Here is a 19,230-nt window from a genome sequence, read left to right on the forward strand (position 1 = left end):
CTGGCTGGTGTGGCTCGGTGGGTGGGAGCGTCGTCCCGTGCACCAAAAGGTCACCAGTTTGATTCCTGGTCAGGGCGCATGCCCAGGTTGTGGGTTTGGTCCCTGGTCAGGGTTCGTATGGGCGGCAATTGATCAATATCTCTCTCCCACATCGATGTTTCTCTCTCTCTCAAATCAATAAAAACATATATTTTTAAAAGTATGACAGGGCCAGGCAGCTTCCATCTTGAACCCTGAGTGTCAGTCATGTGAGAACTCTGGTGACCCTGAGTTGGCCAGGCTGTGAGGAAGCTGGGTGCTCAGATCAGCAGCCCTGGCTGAGCCCAGACTTTGAGTCACTTCAGCCCAAGTGCCAGACACGCGAGCCTCCAGAGGACTGTAGCCCCGAAACCTTCACGCCTTTTCAACGGAGACCCAGGCATCAGGGCACAGAGGCACCAGACCCTGCTGCTGTGCCCCGTGCAAATCCCTAACTGCACGCACAAGAAAATGGTTGTTGAGCTGCTAAATGTTAGAATAATCTATTAAGCACAAATCACTGGGACACCCTTATGGTAAGTTTATTCATTTCTCATTCATTCCATCATCGTCTGTTAACCTCCTCCCATATGCCAGGCGGTGGTCAGATAGAGGGGCCCGAAGTACACCTCCTGCCTTCCAGGAACTTACAGTCTCAGAGCTGCTTGCTGTTGCATCTGTTGCTTTTTAACAATAATGAGTAGATTTTTCAAAAACCACTTCCAGATGGTGTGGGGGGAGGGGCGCTTCCTGAGCCAGTTGCCAAGGGAAGCGCCAGAGGTAGGTGGATTAGATGACACAGACCCAGGGAGCTCCATTAGTTGCTGGCTGTCAACCACAGCTGGCCTGCAAGTGAACCGTGGGCTCGCTGTGCCCTCACACCACGGAGAGGACACCAAGGGGAGCTCAGAGGTGCATCCCTGAGGCAGACGGACAGGGCCACGACTCCCCGCAGGCCCCGGCACAGAGATGGTGTCTGCTTCCTGGAGGAAGACGGCCTTGGCTTGCTTCAGGCGGGGAGAAGGGTCCTTAGGCCCAGCCGGGGCCGCCAGCTCCCTTGTCTGACTCCAGAGCACAGGTTTGGAACCAGGGGTGCTCAAGGGAGTCCTGGTGTGGCTAGTTCTCTCTCATGGATGTTTCTGACTCTGTCCCTCTCCCTTCCTCTCTTCAATCAATAAAAGAAACATATATTCTTAAAAAGAAGTGAGTGTGATTTTATGCTGCTTATATTTCTGTTCCTCTTTTAAAAAGAATAAAGCTGCCGAAACCGGTTTGGCTCAGTGGATAGAGCGTCGGCCTGCGGACTGAAAGGTCCTAGGTTTGATTCCGGTCAAGGGCATGTACCTGGGTTGTGGGCACTTCCCCAGTGGGAGATGTGCAGGAGGCGGCTGATCAGTGTCTCTCTCATCGATGTTTCTAGCTCTCTATCCCTCTCCCTTCCTCTCTGTAAAAAATCAATAAATATATTAAAAAAAAAGAATAAAGCTAATTTTTACAATGCCGGCCTGTCTCAGTTTTGCTGAAGTGAAACAAAGAAAAGGACTCTGTCTTTCCTGGGACCATTCATAAAGGGTGTCTTTCCTGGGGGCGGCCAAGGGCTTCCAGGCACTAACCCGAGGAGGAAGGGACGTCCCGGGGGTGAAGCACGGGAGTCGGGCACCCCCTGTCTGCCTGGAGCTTTTCCTTCCTGGAAACTTGCTGGGATAAGGAAGGCGGCCACGTTAGGGCACGCTGAGTACAAGGAGGCCCCCAGCCCCCGGACCTGCAGTGGAAGATGAGTCAGCACTGAGAAGCTTCAAACATGGCTGGATCTTGCAACTTCAGAGGCTGCCTTTCCCTTAGGTTCCTCGCTTGGTCGCCGTTGAGACCGTCGCACACTGCACCCTGAGCCGCCCTTCCACGCTCCCTAATACCACGCCTTCCCAGACGATTGAGCAGCCCAGCTAGGTCAAGGCCTGAGCGTGCAATTTGGGCTTTGCTACTCAGCTGTTCAACAACTATTTTTGAGCCACGCGCCAGGCATATCTATAGCTGCTTGTGTAGCTGTGAACGGAACAGATGATACCCCTACCCGCAGGCAGCTCATGTTTTAAGAAATATTTTGGAGGTGGGCAAAGAGAAAATACAGAAAACAGGAACATGGATCATTGTCCCTCCAATTATGATCTCCTGGCTGGCTAATGTCTTTTCTCCCCAAGCACATGCCAACTTTGAGCCTTACCCCCGGTGGGTGCCCTAAAGAATGGTCCCGCCCCAAGCCATCCAGGCCCAAGAGAACTAGATCCAAGTCCCCTGTCTCGGTTGACTAAGGTCAACATTCCCAACACCACTTCCCAGTTCCAACCACTTCTTTCCTGAGCCCATAACAGAACAGGTGATAGCATCTCTGGGAGCCCTCATCCCTGACCCCTGTCCAGCCTGACTCTACAAGATAATATTGTCAGAGACTTTTCCCATAAGAGACTGACAGATGCTATAGTAGCAGCCATAGATTATTACCTGGAGTTTCCTTATGATTCTGAAAATAGATTAATTTGGTGTGTGTTGCGGGGGGGAGCACTGTGATTAACAAGGCCCTCAGAAATAGCACCAAACAGCCCAGCTGGTGTGGCTCAGTGGTTGAGCGTCGACTTATGAACCAGGAGATCAGGGTTCGGTTCTGGGTCAGGGTACATGCCCAGGTGGTGGGCTCCATCCCCAGTGTGGAGCATGCAGGAGGCAGCCGATCCATGATTCTCTCTCATCATGGATGTTTCTCTCGCTCTCTCCCTCTGCTTTCCTCTCTGACATCAATACAAATACATTTTTTAAAAAAGAAAAGAAATAGCACTAAACAAAAGAGCATGTTAAGACACGTATTGTTCTATGGATGGTGGGTGCTTCTGTCTCATTGTTAGTTCTGGCTGCTCCTCTCCTTTGGTTTTCGGACTTCCGCTGGAAAGCCACTCTGGATTAATCTGTCACATTGTCAGTGTCGACACCGGCAGCTTTCTGCGTCCAGGTCCAGGTGTCATTATGTTATCTCCCACTTCTGAGTTGCACTGTTTATTTTCCATAGAAAATTAGACCAGGAGCACACCAAGGGCGGGGGGGTGTTGGGATTTATTTCTTTGACGTATTGCCCATCTTCTAGTGTCTAATTTACAATATTCTCAGGGCGTGCCTTCCAAAAGTTGGCAAGTCTTTAGCTAACCCATTTTGAACTCCAACCCAAATCATTTTGAACCCCCCTAGTAGCAGATAACCAACTCTTCCTGCCTCCCGTCTCTCCTTCATCACACCACCCTCCCTTTCCGAAGAACAAGTGACTGTCCTGTGTCTAGTGGAAGTGTGTGTGTGCTCGAGAGAGAAGGAGGGAGGGTCAGGGTCAGGGTCAGGGTGGGGGTTAGGACTTCCAGCTTCCAGAACTGTGAGCAATACATTTCTGCTGCTTATTTTTAAAAATGAAAAAACAAACAAACCAAAAACCTGCACACAGTGTACTATATGACTCCATTTACAAACCCTGAGTACCAAGACGGGCTCTTAGTGGCTAACTGAGGTTAGGGTTTGCATTATGGTTAGGACCTCCAGCCTCCAGGGGTAGGGTTAGGTTTAGGGTTGGAGTTAGGGTTTGGACTTCTAGCCTACAGGGTTAGGGGTAGGGTTAGGGTTAGGGTTAGGACTTCCAGAATCTACAACTGTGAGCAATACTTTTTTGCTGCTAATTTTTAAAAATGAAGAAACGACACACCATATGTACTTTATGATTCCATTTGTAAACTGAATACGAAGAAGGGCTCCTGGCAGCTAACAGGTTAAAAATCAAACAAACCACCCCACAGAGCCTAGCAGCCATTTCTGCACTGGGGCCTGCCTGCACTGCGTTCTGCTGGCTGAGCCAGCCCTTATAAAGGACTTCCTGGAGTCCTATTTCAACCAATAGGATGGAGGCTTTCCCTCATCCAATGGGAGCTGCACAGCTCTGGCCAACCAGAGCGGTTCCATTCTGACCAATCAGGGACCAGGGGTGGGGACTTCTGTCTATATAAGCCAGCTCCCCTATTTCTCAGAGGGAACACTTTTCCCAGGAGACAGCATTTCTCTGGTTGGAGCTGAGTCACTGAAGTGGACTCACAGAGCAGAGCGGACTGTCCCAGAGAGGAGCTGTCTGGCTGAAGAGGGGCTTGGCACCAAGGTTGCCTGGCCCTGGGCAGCCTCATGGCCACCCTGTTTTCACAACCCCCGCTGCAGCATATTGAGCTGTTTCCTTCTGCACTGCACCCTAAGTTGGAATTCCTGTTGGGGTTGAATTGGTGCTAGCAACCATTGTTTGACACATTGGAAATTTAAGAACAGGGAAAACTAATTTGGGCCATTTGGCGATGTCTGGAGGCATTTTTGGTTGTCACACTGGGGGCAGGCACTACTGAGCACCTAGTGGGTTGAGGCCAGAGACCTGCTAAGCACCCCACAGGGCACAGCTAGGCCCCAAATGTCAACCGTGCAAGGTGGACTAGCCCTGGCCTGTGGTGACAGGAGTCCTAAAAGTGGTGGCCTCTTGGGACGTGCCGACTGGGAGGGACACGAGGGAACTTTCGGGAATGATGGCAGTGTTCTATATCTGTGCTAACACGGTAGCTGCTTGCCGCGTGTGGCTATGCAAATGAAATGAAATACGGTAACATATCCGGTGCCTTAGTTGCACTAGCCGCACTTCAAGTGCTCGCTAGCCACATGTGACAGATACAGAGCATGTCCAACTTTGGAGGAAGTTGCATGAGACAGCGGTGCTCTATTTCTTGAGCTGGGTGGTGCAGAAGGCGCAGGGACACTTGAAATATGCACATTTTCCTGCATGTAAATGACACCCCCATGCCTAGAGCCCGGTGGGATGACAAGTAAAAAGTCTTTCCTGCAGGGGAGGAGCGGGAATGCTGGTGAAGTCACACTCCCCTCTGTCCTCCAGGTTCCCCCCCTCCCCCAGGCATCTAGAAGCTGGGCTGGACTTCGAGGGGGGGAGGGACTGCTGAGAGTCTTCAGAGGGGCCTGCCCAGGGCAGAAAGCATCAAGGCCATTTACCCTCCAGGGAATTCCCTGGCTCCCAGTGGATTTACAAGTGGGTCAAGTGGACCTGTGCAAAGAAAAGACTCATTTCCTCTCCACCCCCCTCCCCCTTGGTAACCTCCCCCACCGGGTGTGCAGGCTCGCCCGGCAGAAATTGCTCCATTCTCCGTCACTGCCGCCTCTCTCCTGCCGCCTCTCTCGCTCTTCTGCTGTGAGGGTTTTACAATAACAGCATTGTAACCACTTTGAGAAAACCAATAAAAAGGCGGTGACAAAAGAATAGCCAGCCGGCTGGAAATTGCACGCAGCAGCGAGGGCCGGGCCTGCGCGCTGTGTGTTTAATAGTGCTCCAGGGCTGCGGGCTGCAAAGACGCACGTGTTTATTTGGGGGATGTGCCGTCGCTTAAATAATGAATCTCGCCTAAGCCTCGGGATGAATGCAGGGAGCCCTGGCTCCCGCTGCCGCCCAACCGGGGCCAGTAAACAGAGGCACAGGGTTCTGGTCAGCCCTGCGATGCAGATGGAGGGGCATATTCATCCCTTCATTCAGCAGCAAAACCATTGACCACCTACTAAGGCGATGAGCCTCTGCTAGGCACTGAGCCATCACGAACACTTTCCCCGGCCTGCTGCAGTGTATATATTGCAGAAAATTCCAGAAGCAGCTTCTGGAGAGTTCCGCACCAGTTTCCTCTCTTCTGGGTCATGGCCACCCTGTCTCCTGACCCCTGGGGGCCCTCATGTTCACCAAGTCCGGCAACCCCATGTCCTTTAGATATTTATTAATTTTCAGCTTAAAAACATTTCAGATTCGCAGAAATAGTACAAAGATTCTGATATCCCCTTCACCCAGATTGCTATTTTACCAATTCCCTTTCTTCTCTCTCTCTAGACAGATATAGGCAGATAGGTAGAGAGCTAGGATATAGATAATTCTGAACTATTTGAAAGTAAGTTGCAGGCACGATGACCCTTTACCTCTGGCATAGATTTCCTGAGAAACAAGGGCATTCTCTTACACAAGCACAACGCAATGATCAAACTCAGGAAATTAACATTGCTAGACTCTTGTTATCTGATCTCCAGGCATGCACATTTCCCCCGTTGTCCCACGGCTGTCCTTGATAGCCAGAGAAAACCATTTCTGTCCCAGCATCCAATTGAGAATCACATATTGCATTTCATTGTCGTAGCTCCTTCGTCTCCTTCCATCTAGAACAGATCCTCAGGCTTCAGCTGAGTTTCTCGGCCTTGACATTTTTCAAGCATTCGGGTGAGTTATTCTGCAAAATGTCCTTTCACTTGGGCTCACCTGTGTCCTCATGGTTCCATTCAGGTCCTGCCTGTTGGACAGGCATAATCACAGAAGCCATACCGGGTCCCTCTCAGCGCTTCCTGTCGGGAGGTTAGCTGGTTTGCTAAGGTCAGCATGTGGCGAAGGGGCATCTGCCAGCTTTCTCCAATGAAAAGTGGCGACTCCCTCCTTTGCATGAGTAGGTATCTTGTACACCAAGCCTTCTATCACTTAGAGCAGTGGCTCTCAGCCTTCTGGCCCTTTAAATATAGTTCCTCGTGCTGTGACCCAACCATAACATTATTTTCGTTGCTACTTCATACCTGTCATGTTGCTACTGTGATGAATCGTCACGTAAATATCTGATCTGCAGGATGGTCTTCGACGACCCCTGTGACAGGGTCATTCGACCGCCAAAGGGGTCACGACACACAGGTTGAGAACCGATGACTTGGAGGGTGCTGGTCACCAGAGGAATGGCTGGCAGGGCAGGTGGACCAGGAGCTTTCCCGGCGCCTCACAGCTGTATTGGTGAGAACAGGGCTTCTGGGCCCTCTCCCAGGACTCCTTCCTCACACGCCCGCCCCTTCTTCCCAACGCAGACATCAGAGCATCAACCTGCAAAACAGAACAGGAGTCCCAGGTCCTCCCGGTGACACCCTTCCCACAGGAGCGGAGCTGTTAGGTACACCCGCCCGAAACAATCCCCTCAGGCCTTCCCTTCCCTCCTCCTCTCCTCCAGGTCCCTGGCTCCCCTGCAGGCTGGTAGAGCAGGTGTTAATGGCACCGCGTTACAGACCAGGAGCCTGAGACCCTGGGGTTAAAGCACGGGAGGCAGACCTCGCTGGGCTTTTCTGAATTTGTCTGTGATCCCCAACCGGCTCCAGGATCGGCTTTTTTTCCCTGCCTTCCGATCCAGAGGGTGCTGTGCTGTAGCGCTGTAAACATCAGTTAATTTCCAAAATGGCCGGCATTGTCAGCTGAGTGTGTCTCCTGGCTGACGATGTGGGAAGGAGCGCCTTGACATTTCTGGCTGTGATTTCAAGTAGCCTCGTGTAAGAGGTACAGCTTTCATCCTCCGAGCGCAGAGACGCAAGGGAAGAGGACAGGAAACACAAAGAAAGAGGAAAACAGCAGGGCCCTCTTTGGATGAGAGCAAGGTCGATAGTTTTCTCCCTTCTTTTTGGCCAAGCTATCATATTATCTGTCACAAACAACCCCTCCCCCAACGGTTTCCATGAGTGTTTGGTAGCCATACTCTCTGTATGGTCCCGTGCACGTATCTAGGATACAGGTTCTTGTGTGTATATGCCGCTGTGTTTATTTTTTATTTTTATTTTTTATTGATGTCAGAGAGGAAGGGTGAGGGAGAGACAGATAGAAACATCAGTGATGGGAGAGAATCATGGACCGGCTGCTTCCTGCGCTCCCCACACTGGGGATGGAGCCTGAAACCCGGGCCTGTGCCCCGACCTGGAATCGAACCCTGACCTCCTGGTTCATAGGTTGACCCTCAACCACTGAACCACACTAGCCAGGCACCTCTGTGTGTTCAGATGACTCACAGGAGAATCTATTTAAAATATTGATATTCTTAGTTAAATCAACAGCGCACAATAATGTCATTGCACATGCGATCTCTGTTTTGAAGCCGGAAGGGGAAATGGACAGCCCGGAGGTGCTGCCCGGATACCAGCATGGGCCCGTCGCTATGGTCAGAGACTACACTTGAACTCCTGCCGGAAACCTGATGGTGACATACTTCATAGTTAATCCAGTTACTCGGGGTTTATTCCATCTGATGATGGAAGGGGCTCCTGCTGGCTTCTCCCAGACACGTGACTGAATTAATGAATGAATGAATTCAACTTCCCAGAGCAGATCTAACCTGCTTACTGGGACACAATCTGGTCATTAATTCTTGATAACCGACTGTTTCATCTTTTGATGAAAAAAAGGCGGGTTGGCTGACAGGGAGCTTACACGCAGCTCATTAACAAGCGGGTTCAGATGCGGCCTCGCGAATACGCACCCCGATTCCATGAAGCTGCTGCCGGGAGCCCAGGCCGCGCTCTGGCTGCCAATGCCAGGGCCGGCACACGGCTTTGTCTTGCTGAAGCAGCAGAAAGCGCTCAAGTTCTTTCAAAATGAGCGCTTTCCGCGCTCCTACCGGGTTGTCAAATTTTAATGGGTGCTTGTTAACAGCGACTCGGAAACGTGGTGATATGTGACCATCGGCAGCTTGCCGGCCGCCGCTGGGCTGATGGCGGGGATTTTAATAGGTGCGCTCCCCCCCCCCCCCAGGGCTGCTTCAGGTGTCCTCCAGGCCCAGGCGGGGGGAGGCCCAGCCGCTGGGGAACACGGGGTCTCCGGGGGCCCAGGAGCAGGGATGGAGGGCTCGGGGCTTGCTCTCCCAGTGCTAGGCGGGGAGGGTGTGGGAGTGGGGGCGTCCCAGCGAGGTGAGGGTTTAGCTCTGCCTGCCCCCCAGCTGCCTTGATTTAAAACGCGCCTCCTTTAAAATGGTTGGGGGTGGCGGTGGCATTTTCCTCCCCCATCCTCTCCTCTTTTCTTCTCCTTTTCCCTTACCCCTCACCTCTCCTCTCTTCTCCCCTCTTTCTGACCCTCCTCTTCCTCTTCTTCCAGCCCTTCCCCTTCCCCCACCCCCTCTCCTTCCCCTCCCCCACCTTCTTTTCCCCTCCCTGTCTCCTCTCCTCCGCCTCCTCCCTGCCACTCTTCCTCTCCCCCCTCTCTTCCCCCTTCCCTCCCCTCTTCCCATTCTCCTCTCCCTCCCGCCCTGTCTCCTCCTCTCCCCCCTCCCCCTTCCTTCCCTCCCTCCCCCCTTTCTTTCCTAATGCTCAGTCCAAGGCTCAGAGTATCCAAATGTCTTCTGCTGCGTGTTGCTAGTGAAATGCCACTTCTCAGTCAGACTCCAGCTCGCCTGCGCTTCCCCGTCAGCCACTCCCTCCCCCAGCACCCCAAACGCCCCAAGCTCAGCGCTTGCCCGGTGGTTAAGGCAGGACCCAAGGTGGCTTCGTGCTGCTTGAATCTGTGGCTGAGTCACCAGCCTGAGACGGGCAGGGCTCAGGGAAGGGACGGCTCACTGTGGGGAAGGAGTGCAGCCAGCCCCTGGGCCGGCTCCGACTGACGGGCCAGATGCTGGGCCCTTCTGAGCAGGGATCTCCGGCTGCTTAGTGAGAGTCGCTGTTTGCAAAGCAGGAGGCTGCTAGCCTGGACCCAGCAGGGTGGGGTGTGTGTGTGTGTGTGTGTGTGTGTGCATATGGTGGGGTATGTGTTTGTGTACATGTGTTTGTGTTGTATGTGTGGATGGCGGCAGTGTGTGTGCCTGTGGTGTGTGTGACGAGGTGTGTGTGCAGGTGGCGGTGGTCTATGCAGTATGTGTGTGTGTGGGGGGGTGCTGTGTGTGTGTGGTGTGTGGCATGTGCGTGCATGCATGTGTGTGTTCGAGCTGCATCCCTGGAGAGAGGAGATGAATGCTCTGGCCCGGGAGGAAGGGATGAGCGCGCTCAGGAGGGCGGGAGCGCGGTGCCAGGGGAAGGCTGGTGTGCCCAGCAGGACCCAAAATCCAATTAAAGAAAGAATGAGGGAAATGCGAGGTCTGGACGGAGCGCTGGCACCGCCCGGCCGGCTCCTTGGCAGGGCTCTGGGAGGGAGGCCCGGCGCGGCCCTGGGCTGTGGGGACGGCCAGGCGCAGCCGCTCCCACGCGCCGCAGCCAAACACGGGGCGGCTGCCAGGCCCGCCCCGCCCGCCCGCCCGCCCGCGCCAGCGAGGCTCCCGGAGGACCCGCCCGCCCGCCTGCGTCCTGGGCGCGGGGAGCCGGCCGCCTGGCAGCGGCGGGAGTGCCACCGGCCGAGCTCCGGGGCATGTGAGCGCCCGCCGCCGCCTGCGCTCATTGACATCGGTGCGAAGCGCGCAGGCAGATTAAAGGCAGCATATGGCCCCCCAACTGGAAGCCAGCGGAGCTGAACCAACACTGGGAAATTGTGTTCAAACCGCATTGAGAATCCTGGCAGCTGCACCTGGCATGGGGAGCAGCCGGCGACCTGCATACAAAGGGGGTTTTATACGCAGGGGGTGGCGGCAGCGGGGAGGGGGGACGGCACCCCTCCATCCCGCAGCCGCCACCCCCCCGCCCCCCCCCCGCCCCGCCCCTCCAGCCGGAGCTGGGCACTGGCCCTGGGAGGCGTGAGCTATTTGCCCAGGTTTCTGAACCTGGAGAAAGGAGGGGGCTCCTATTTAGAACTTCAAAGCCAGGAGGATTCCTCAGGGTCCCCTAGCCGCTTCCTCCTACTTGTGTCCCCGCCCCAAATGCCCCCATGAGGAGGCCCAGGGTTTCCAGCTTGACCCTCCTGCCTCTGTGGGCAAACACCAGTGAGGGCGCCCCCAAATGGCCCCCCAGCGCCAGTGTGACACACAGACTCCTGGGCCATGGCTCATCTCCCTCCCTCCAGCCCCGCCTGAGGAAAAAAGGGGAGACAGATGGTTTTGTCACCTCATACAAGACGCGGCAGACGTGAGGCAACTGCCCCACGGAAATCAGAAACTGAACGCCATGGAGTTGGGGGCTCAGACTAATGAACTTGCAATAAACCAACTGGACCGGGTGGGGGCAGCGTTTGCAGAGTGAACAGGCCGAGTGGGCCTGGGTGCTAGGCCTGGTACTGGGGTGCGCGGCGGGTCACGTGAACATGTGGACAGAGCCAGGGGAGGTGAAGTGGGGGAGGCGGGCAGTCGGGGGTGATGTGCCTCATGGAATAGGAATGAGAGCACATCATCTCCTGGCCTCATTCTCTCTCCAGTCCATGGGAATCCTAATTAACCCCCCACCCCCACCCCCAGGATGCCCCATCCGGGAGGACAGCTGCAGCCGCATGAAGTCATTCGCCTGCGCTCTTGTCCTGACTGCCCTCTGGTTGGCATTGGGGAGGGAGGGGTGAATCAGATTCTTTCCACAGCGCGGCTCCCACACTTTGGAGAAGGAAGGGGTGTATGGGGACATGACTTGGCCTGTTTCCTGGAACCTGCAGGGATCACCCTGAAAGTGGCATAGGCCCCCCCTGCCCCTGCCACAGGGAGTGGGGGTAGGTTGTGAGGGATGGTGGGGACCTCCTTAGACACTGTGAGATGGAGACACAGGGATGGCCCCTGGGTAGAGGAGAGGGAGGCTGTCTGCAAGGAGGCCCTGGGGGCTGGGAGTGCCGCTGCCATAATGGCCCTAGGGATGATGGGGGGGGGGGTGTCAGATGTGCTGCCCAGCTATGGGTTTAAAAGCAACTTCAGTCCAGCCGGCCTGGCTCAGTGGATGAGCATCAACCTATGAGCCAGGAGGTCAGGGTTGGATTCCTGGTCAGGACACAGGCCTGGGTTGTGGGCTCGATCCCCAGTGTGGGGCGTGCAGGAGGCAGCCAATCCATGACTCTCTCTCATCATTGATGTTTCTCTCCCTCCCTCTCCCTTCCTCTCTGAGATCATTACAAATAATTCAAAGCAACCTCAGCGCCCTGTCACCCCAGCCTGGATCTCAGCAGCTTTCTGGCCTGGTGGCCTGGGAGACAGCCGTTTTGCAAGACAAGCCGTGGTTGTTAAGCACCTTCTCTGCTTTTTATGTGGAAACTGACCGTGTGAGGCTAACGTGCCAGGGTAATGGCAGTGATTGGCGGGCTGATCCTGGCTGCCCCCCCCCCCGCCCCCCATGCAGACTTGTGCTGTGGGTGTGGCTGTGGTGGCTGGCCCTCCACAGGCAACCAGGCCAGGACACCCCTCCCACCCCCGCCCTTCCTCTCAGAAGTCACCTGTGGCTGCTCTTTCCTGGGTCAGGGCAGAGAGGGAAACGATGCGGGGAGTCCCTGTGGCCTGCTTTTCACCACCCACCCTCCTCCCTACGCCCCTCATTTTCGGCTTGTCAGTGTTGCTGGGCGCAGGAGTCAGGATGTGCTCAGGAGGGCGGGCTGGGCGAGGCTGGAGCAGAGCCAGGCGCGCCTGCTTACCCTCTAGGCTTCGCAGAAATCCCCAGGAGCTGAGGACGTGGGCTCTGATTTGGATCTCCGTGGGAGGATTTCATGCTAGAATGTTCTCTCTCTCTGGTCTGCAGTTTTGTAAGCGGCACTCTTGCCTGGGGGCATCTTGTGCCTTCAATGAGGAGAGTAGCTGCTGGTTTGGGCAACCAGCTTGCTTTTCTGTTTTGGAAACTCAACGTGCCTGCGCAGTCACACAGTTCCGTGCCGGTTGCAACAGTCATCCGCGGACAGGCCGGTGGCAGAGGGGCCCTCGATTTGCTCCCACCGCCTTGTCTTCACCCCTCCGTCTCCTCCCTCTGACTCGGGGCTTCGCAGTGTGACTTGCTCTGGCCAGCGGGCCGCTATCAGGCCTGGGCAGCGGAGGTGTGAAAGTGCTCGTGCATGGGAACCGGCCCTCCCTGGGTGAGTCCCCTACACCTGCCAACATGTGAACATGGCTGGGCGACAACATGCGAATGTGCCCGGCTTAGGCGGATGGAGGTATGTGGCCCCGTGACCACAGCCACCAGCTGATAACTGGCACCCACCACCAGACCAGAGTGAGGCCCTCCTGGCCAGAGCAGACCCGTAAGCACACGAGCTGATAAACAGCTGTAAAAGCTATATTACATAACATTTGCCATTTGAGCCCGGCCGGTGTGGCTCAGTGGTTGAGCAGCAACCAATGAACCAGGAGGTCACGGTTCGATTCCTGGTCAGGGCACAGGCCCGGGTTGCAGGCTCCATCCCCAGTGGGGGGGGGGGGCGGGGGGGGGGAGCATGCAGGAGGCAGCTGGTCCATGATTCTCTCTCATCATGGGTGTTTCTATCTCTCTCCCTCTCCTTTCCTCTCTGAAATCAATACAAATATATTTTGTAAAATTTGCCGTTTTAACCATTTGGAAGGGCATGTTAATGGCTTCACACAGCCCTGTATTGTTCTCGTAGGTTGTGTGGGTCAGGGTTTGGGCAGGGCTCGCTTGGCAGTGCTTTCGTGGCTGAGGGCTGGGCTGGAGGACCCCACGCAGCTCCCCTCGCATGCCTGGCACCCGGAATGGATGACTAAAGATGCGCACCGCCAACCAGAGCACCTACGCGTGGCCTCGCCGTGTGGCTTGGCGGGCTCACACACAGAGGCCTCAGGGTGCTCGGATGTCTTCCATGAGCCCCAACGGGAATATTCCAGTGAACAAGGAGGAAACAGCATGGCCTCTTAGGATCTACCCTCCAAAGTCTGTCAGCATCACTTCTTATTAATCCTCACCCGAGGATATTTTCCATTGATTTTTAGGGAGAGTGGAAGGGAGAGGGAAAGACAGAGAGAAATTGAACCTGGGACCTTTCGGTCGGCAGGGCTACGCTCTATCCACTGAGCCACACCGGCCAGGGTAGGAAGTACATTTTTTACTCATTTCAGGCCTTCTTATTTTTGGCCTTTGTTGCTCAGAACCAAACCTTGTGCTAATTCCCAGAGATCTGTTCTGCATGGACTTTGAGGCACTTGAAAACAGTGAAAGACTGTTTAGTCATCCTCTGGACTTAGTGTGAATTAATGTTTGGCTGAAATAAATCTCTGTTTCTAACAGTAACAGACCTTACGACCAAAATGAAGATGCTCTCCATGTACCTGTTAGCTGTACACACACGCATCGGGTCCTGAACGTTGAGGAGCTGCCGTGGGAACTTCACTCTTGTTTCTATCAATTAGCCTGTGGGAAAATTGGTTTCGTTATCCATCGTTTCACTTAGTCGCAGAACTTATCGATGACGTTAAGTGAGGACAGTAAATACATGTGTCAGAAAATCATAGGGACATTGCAGGAGATACTGGCTGGATGGGGACTTCTTCCAGTTTCAGCCCAGGGCACTGTGCTTGCAGTTCTCAGGCTGTGGGAGCCTTATCCTGACAGTCCTGCGGGTTTGGAGATGAGGAACCAGGGCCTGTTGATGGTGGTTGTTACCAAGGAAGTCCATGACCCTGGAAGGAAGTTGAAAGAAGCGGTCATCTTATCCTTTGCCTGAGGTTTCCAGTTCCAGTGCGAAAAGGGATGGGGCCCCCTAGTTCAGTGATGGCGAACCTTTTGAGCTCGGCGTGTCAGCATTTTGAAAAACCCTAACTTAACTCTGGTGCCGTGTCACATATAGAAATGTTTTGATATTTGCAAACATAGTAAAATAAAGGCATATTTTTGATATTTATTTTATATATTTAAATGCCGTTTAACAAAGAAAAATCAACCAAAAAAATGAGTTCGCGTTTCACCTCTGACACACGTGTCATAGGCTCGCCATCACTGACTTAGCCCCTTGTGGAGGCCGTAGTGTTACTCCATTCAGAGCTCCCCCCCAAGAGACCTGCTTAGAGGAGCGGGAACAATGACCCATCTACCACTTTACCCAACAGCCTATAAACCACCCGTGAAAGCGACATGAAATCTACCAGAATCAATCCCATAGGCCCCCATGTCACTGGTTCCAGAATGTGTGTGCCTGTGTGCATGTGTGTGCACACACACGTGTGTGCATGTGTGTGCACACCGTGTCGAAGGTGAGGGACCCACTGTCCCTCCCCACGCCCCATGAACCCCTGCTCTAACTCAGGTACCTTGTAACTTGCTGCCTTGGGCTCAATAAATATTTGTTGACTGACTGATAAATACAGGCTGACATTCACAGGGACAAAGCGAATCCCACGAAGGCTTGAACTGAATGCCAATGAGTCTGCCGATGACCTCCCTGCTCTGAGCAAGGGCCAGACCCCGCCTCCAGTTCTGGCGCAGGAATGGAGTTCCCCTGCTTCTGGCATGGCCCCCTGCGACAGTCCCACTCTGGCCTGCTGTGGCTGCCCTCGGAGATGTACAGCTTTCCCTCCACTCCCCGCAGCCGGGGAGGATGTCTGAGCCTGACACCACGCTCCCTCTCACCAGAGCCTCCGAGCTGGCGGCACCGCCCAGGTGTCTGGGGCTTCTCTGTGCCAGGCAGCCGGTGGGGAGGTGTTTTCGGAGGCAGTTACCTCTGTCAAGATGCCGGCGGCCGCGGGTGATGGCAGGGTGGCAGGATGTGTGCGAGGCACGATCCCTGCGGGAGGATGGGGATGCGCGCACGTGTCTGCCAGATGTTGGGGCTGGGAAACCAGGCGGGTGTGCAGGCGGGGTGGGCAGCGGGGGGGGGGAGGGAGGGGGCAGGGAGGTGGGCCGGGAGCTCTGCGTGGGGGAGCAGCTGCTGGTCTCCAGTCATTCAGGACCTGCAAGGTCGGTTCAAACCTTGGCGAAGAGCTGCCAGAACCAGGCAGGGGTGGAGCCGCAGCCAGGACAGTGAGCAGAGCATCAAAGGCAGCCGTGAGCCAGAAGTGCAGTGGGTAGAGTTTGTGGGAGAGAGAGTCCATTTGTTTTTCTTCTTCTTTTTAAATAATTAATATTTCTTCCCAGCGTTCAAAGGAAACCACAGCTAGTGCGGACATTTTGGAACTTACAGAAAAGTGTCATAAGGATGAGAAAAACGACCTATAATCTCTAGCTAGACATCACCGCCATTAACATTTAACACGTGTCCTTCCAGCCCCTTGTAAATGTGGGGGTTCTGATCTGTGCCCTGAATGTTGGCTGCGTCATTTTAGATAAGTTCACTTGTCTGTGCCTCAGCCTTCTCATCTCTAAAATGGGCATGTGAATAGTGCTTGCCGTACAGGGATGCTGCCAGGATTTAATGACATCACCCTGGGTGTTGCACATACCTCTTAAGAAAGGCTGGCTCTTGTCAGCGTGTTTTCATAGCACAACTTACACCAAACCCTTCACCCTTATACATTGTAGATGCAGTTTGTTATCTGTCCTGTCATCATTTTTAATGGCTTCAAAATTTTGCACCCCATGGAGCATCGTCATTTATGTAGCAATTTTCTTGTTGCTGGACACAGACACGGTTCTCAATGGACATCTTTGCCAGGAGCTCCTTGAACTTGTTTATAATATTTTTTCTTGTTAGGAAAGTGTGATGTACTCCTTATAGAAAAAAAAAGGAAAAACACAGAAAATTTTCTTTATATTTACATATAAAACATAAAGAAGGAAATCAACATTATCATTGAGAAAGAAAGCAGGGGTGGGAGGCTGAGAGAAGAGCCTGGGCCAGTCTGTGGTCCGACTTGGAGGTCCCGCCCAGCGCCTGGCAGCGTGAGCAGCGCCCGCGTTAAGTAACAACCCGGGACAATATGCGGGACGTCACTGAGCTTGAAGTGATTAATTGCCAACTAGGCCCTACGAGTTTCCTAACCAGCAGCGTTTGCTCCAGTGACCAGCTGGGGAGAGTCTTTAAGGTTTTTAAAGAACGCTTTGTGCTGCTGTGTGACAGGTTTCCGGAGTCTTTACCAGTCAGACAAGGGGGCTCTAAACAACCCCAATCAGGACACCCCTTCCCCTCACCCCTTCTCTGGCCCTAGTCGAGTTGGGGGCTGCCTTAGAGGTCAGAGCCCTGACCTCAGCCCATTTCCTCAGATCTCCTGTGAAAGCCCTCAGCAGCCCCCGCTGCTCAGCTGAGCCCTGTACCCTACTGAAGAAAGTTCTAGGATGGGCTGAGAAGAGATGTACCCAAGCCAGAGTGAGTTCAAGATGGACAGATGGCTTTGAAGAAAAATCTTTGGGCGTGTTAGGAACTTCTGAGAGCTTGTGACCTGTACAGCTGGAGGACCTGAGATACAGGGGCTGTGGTGGCATCGGGCAGACTGTCCACAAAACTGGCCCCCAGCATTTCTTCCCATCAAGGAGAAGAAAGCGCTCGGCCCATGTGACTCCGTGCTTGAGCGTTGATTTATGAGCCAGGGGGTCATGGTTTGACTTCCGGTCGGGACACATGCCCAGGTTATGGGCCTGATCCCCCAGTGGGGGGCATGCAGGAGGCAGCCGATCCATGATTCTCTCTCATCATTGATGTTTCTATCTCTTTCTCCCTCTCCCTTCCTCTCTGAGATCAATAAGAAAATATCTATACTAATAATAGAGGAATATGCAAATTGTTCAGGATACTGTAACAGTAACAACCAGGCATGCGGGGGAGGGCAGTTGGGGGGCAATCAGGCAGGCAGGCAGGTGAGCGGGTTAGGAGCCAGCAGTCCTGGAATGTGAGAGGGATGTCGAACATCCCCCAAGGGGTCCTAGATTGGAGAGGGTACAGGCCGGGCTGAGGGACAACCCTCCCCCCACCCCCATGCATGAATTTTGTGCGCCAGGCCTCTAGTTTAAAAATAAAATAAAATAAAGAGAGGGACACTGTTTTATTGAGTTCTCTATCTACCCAGTGCTTAGGACTGTCAGGCAATTCCCAGGCCTGGAGGCTGGCCCTTCCCTCCCTGCCTCTGGGGTGGGGTCTGCAGCTCAGAGGGGAGGGGCTGTGAACAAGAAGGTGAGGACAGGGCACCCTGGGAGGGGTCTCCCCAGCACAGCAGCCAGTGCCTGATTTGCTACATCTGTTGTCCGCGTCGGTGGCCCCATGAGTGTGCAGGAGGGACCTCTGTCAAGCTCGCTTTGGAGCTGGGAGAATCTTCCTGAGAGAAGCGGGATGTGTGTACATACACACACACACACACACACATACACATGCACACACACACGTGCGTACGCACACACACATACACACACATGCACACACACGTGTGCGCACACACACACGCACTGCGCACTCCAGCACGGAGACTGCCTCAGGGGAGACACTGTCTGCAGGAACCAGACTCCGCAGCCTCCTCAGGGACTCGTCATCACGTCTCTCGTCAAAGTGTCACTTGTCAGGCGCGTGAGGCGCGCTGCAGCTCAGCGGAGCTCACCCCTCGCTCCTGCCGAGGAAGGGGCCTCCGAGGGGAGTGGGCTCCGAGCTGCCGGCAGGCGCCGCCTGTCTTGTCTTGGCAATTTCCTGGCCCCAGAACCCTAATGAGCGCAGGCGTGCAGGCAGCCACCAAGGTGGTGATCAGGGGCATCCACGCAGGGCTGCGCGGATGGCATCGCTCCAGCTGCATGCCCGGAGGGTAGCAGGTCTGCGCGGGACCTGCCCTCCCCCTTTGATACACAGGAGAGGAAGAAGAAAGGGATCCGTGTCACCTGCCCCGACGAGGCAGGGGATGGGAGTGGGGGAAGCGGGTCTGAGGGTGAGGCCTGTAGCCATTCTCAGTTCAGAAGTCTCTCCTCTGACTCAGGGGGAGTCCTGTCTTCCCCAACCGCTCCCTTCCCTTCTGCATCTGGCCTTGCGCCGCCCACACAGCCTTCCCACTGCACTCCCCTCCTCAGAGCAAGGCCAAGCTAAGCTTCCTCGTGCTGCTCAGTGAGAAACCAGGTAGCGTCTGCCCCCGGTAAAGCTCGAGTTGTGGAGAGTCCCAGAAAGAGAGAGCAAACAGCAAATCAAACGCTGGGGCCCGGCCGGCCTGGCTCAGTGGTTGAGCGTCAACCAAAGAACCAGGAGGTCAGGGTTCGGTTCCCGGTCAGGGCACAGGCCCGGGTTGCGGGCTCCATCCCCAGTGGGGGGCGTGCAGGAGGCAGCCGGTCCGTGATTCTCTCTCATCATGGATGTGTCTCTCTCCCTCTCCTTTCCTCTCTGACATCAATAGAAACATATTTATAAAAACACACAAAAAACGCTGGGTGGCCAGCCACCTTGGGCTGCCATCTAGCATCTGGCGCCATGTCCCCTCCCAGGCCCTCAGCCAGTCCATCGAAGCCCCTCCCCTTTCTGTTGAGTCCTCTGTCCCCGGATCTGGTCCCCTGCGCTTAGGCTCCCTGACCATGGGTGGGGAGCTGTCACTCAGCCATGACGCGCAGCCAGGACGCGCAGCCCGGGGGGTGCTGGCTCCGGCTCACAAGAGCCTGTGACTGTGC

This window comes from Myotis nattereri (genome assembly GCF_964212035.1).
Source record: "Myotis nattereri genome assembly, chromosome: X".
NCBI lineage: Eukaryota > Metazoa > Chordata > Mammalia > Chiroptera > Vespertilionidae > Myotis > Myotis nattereri.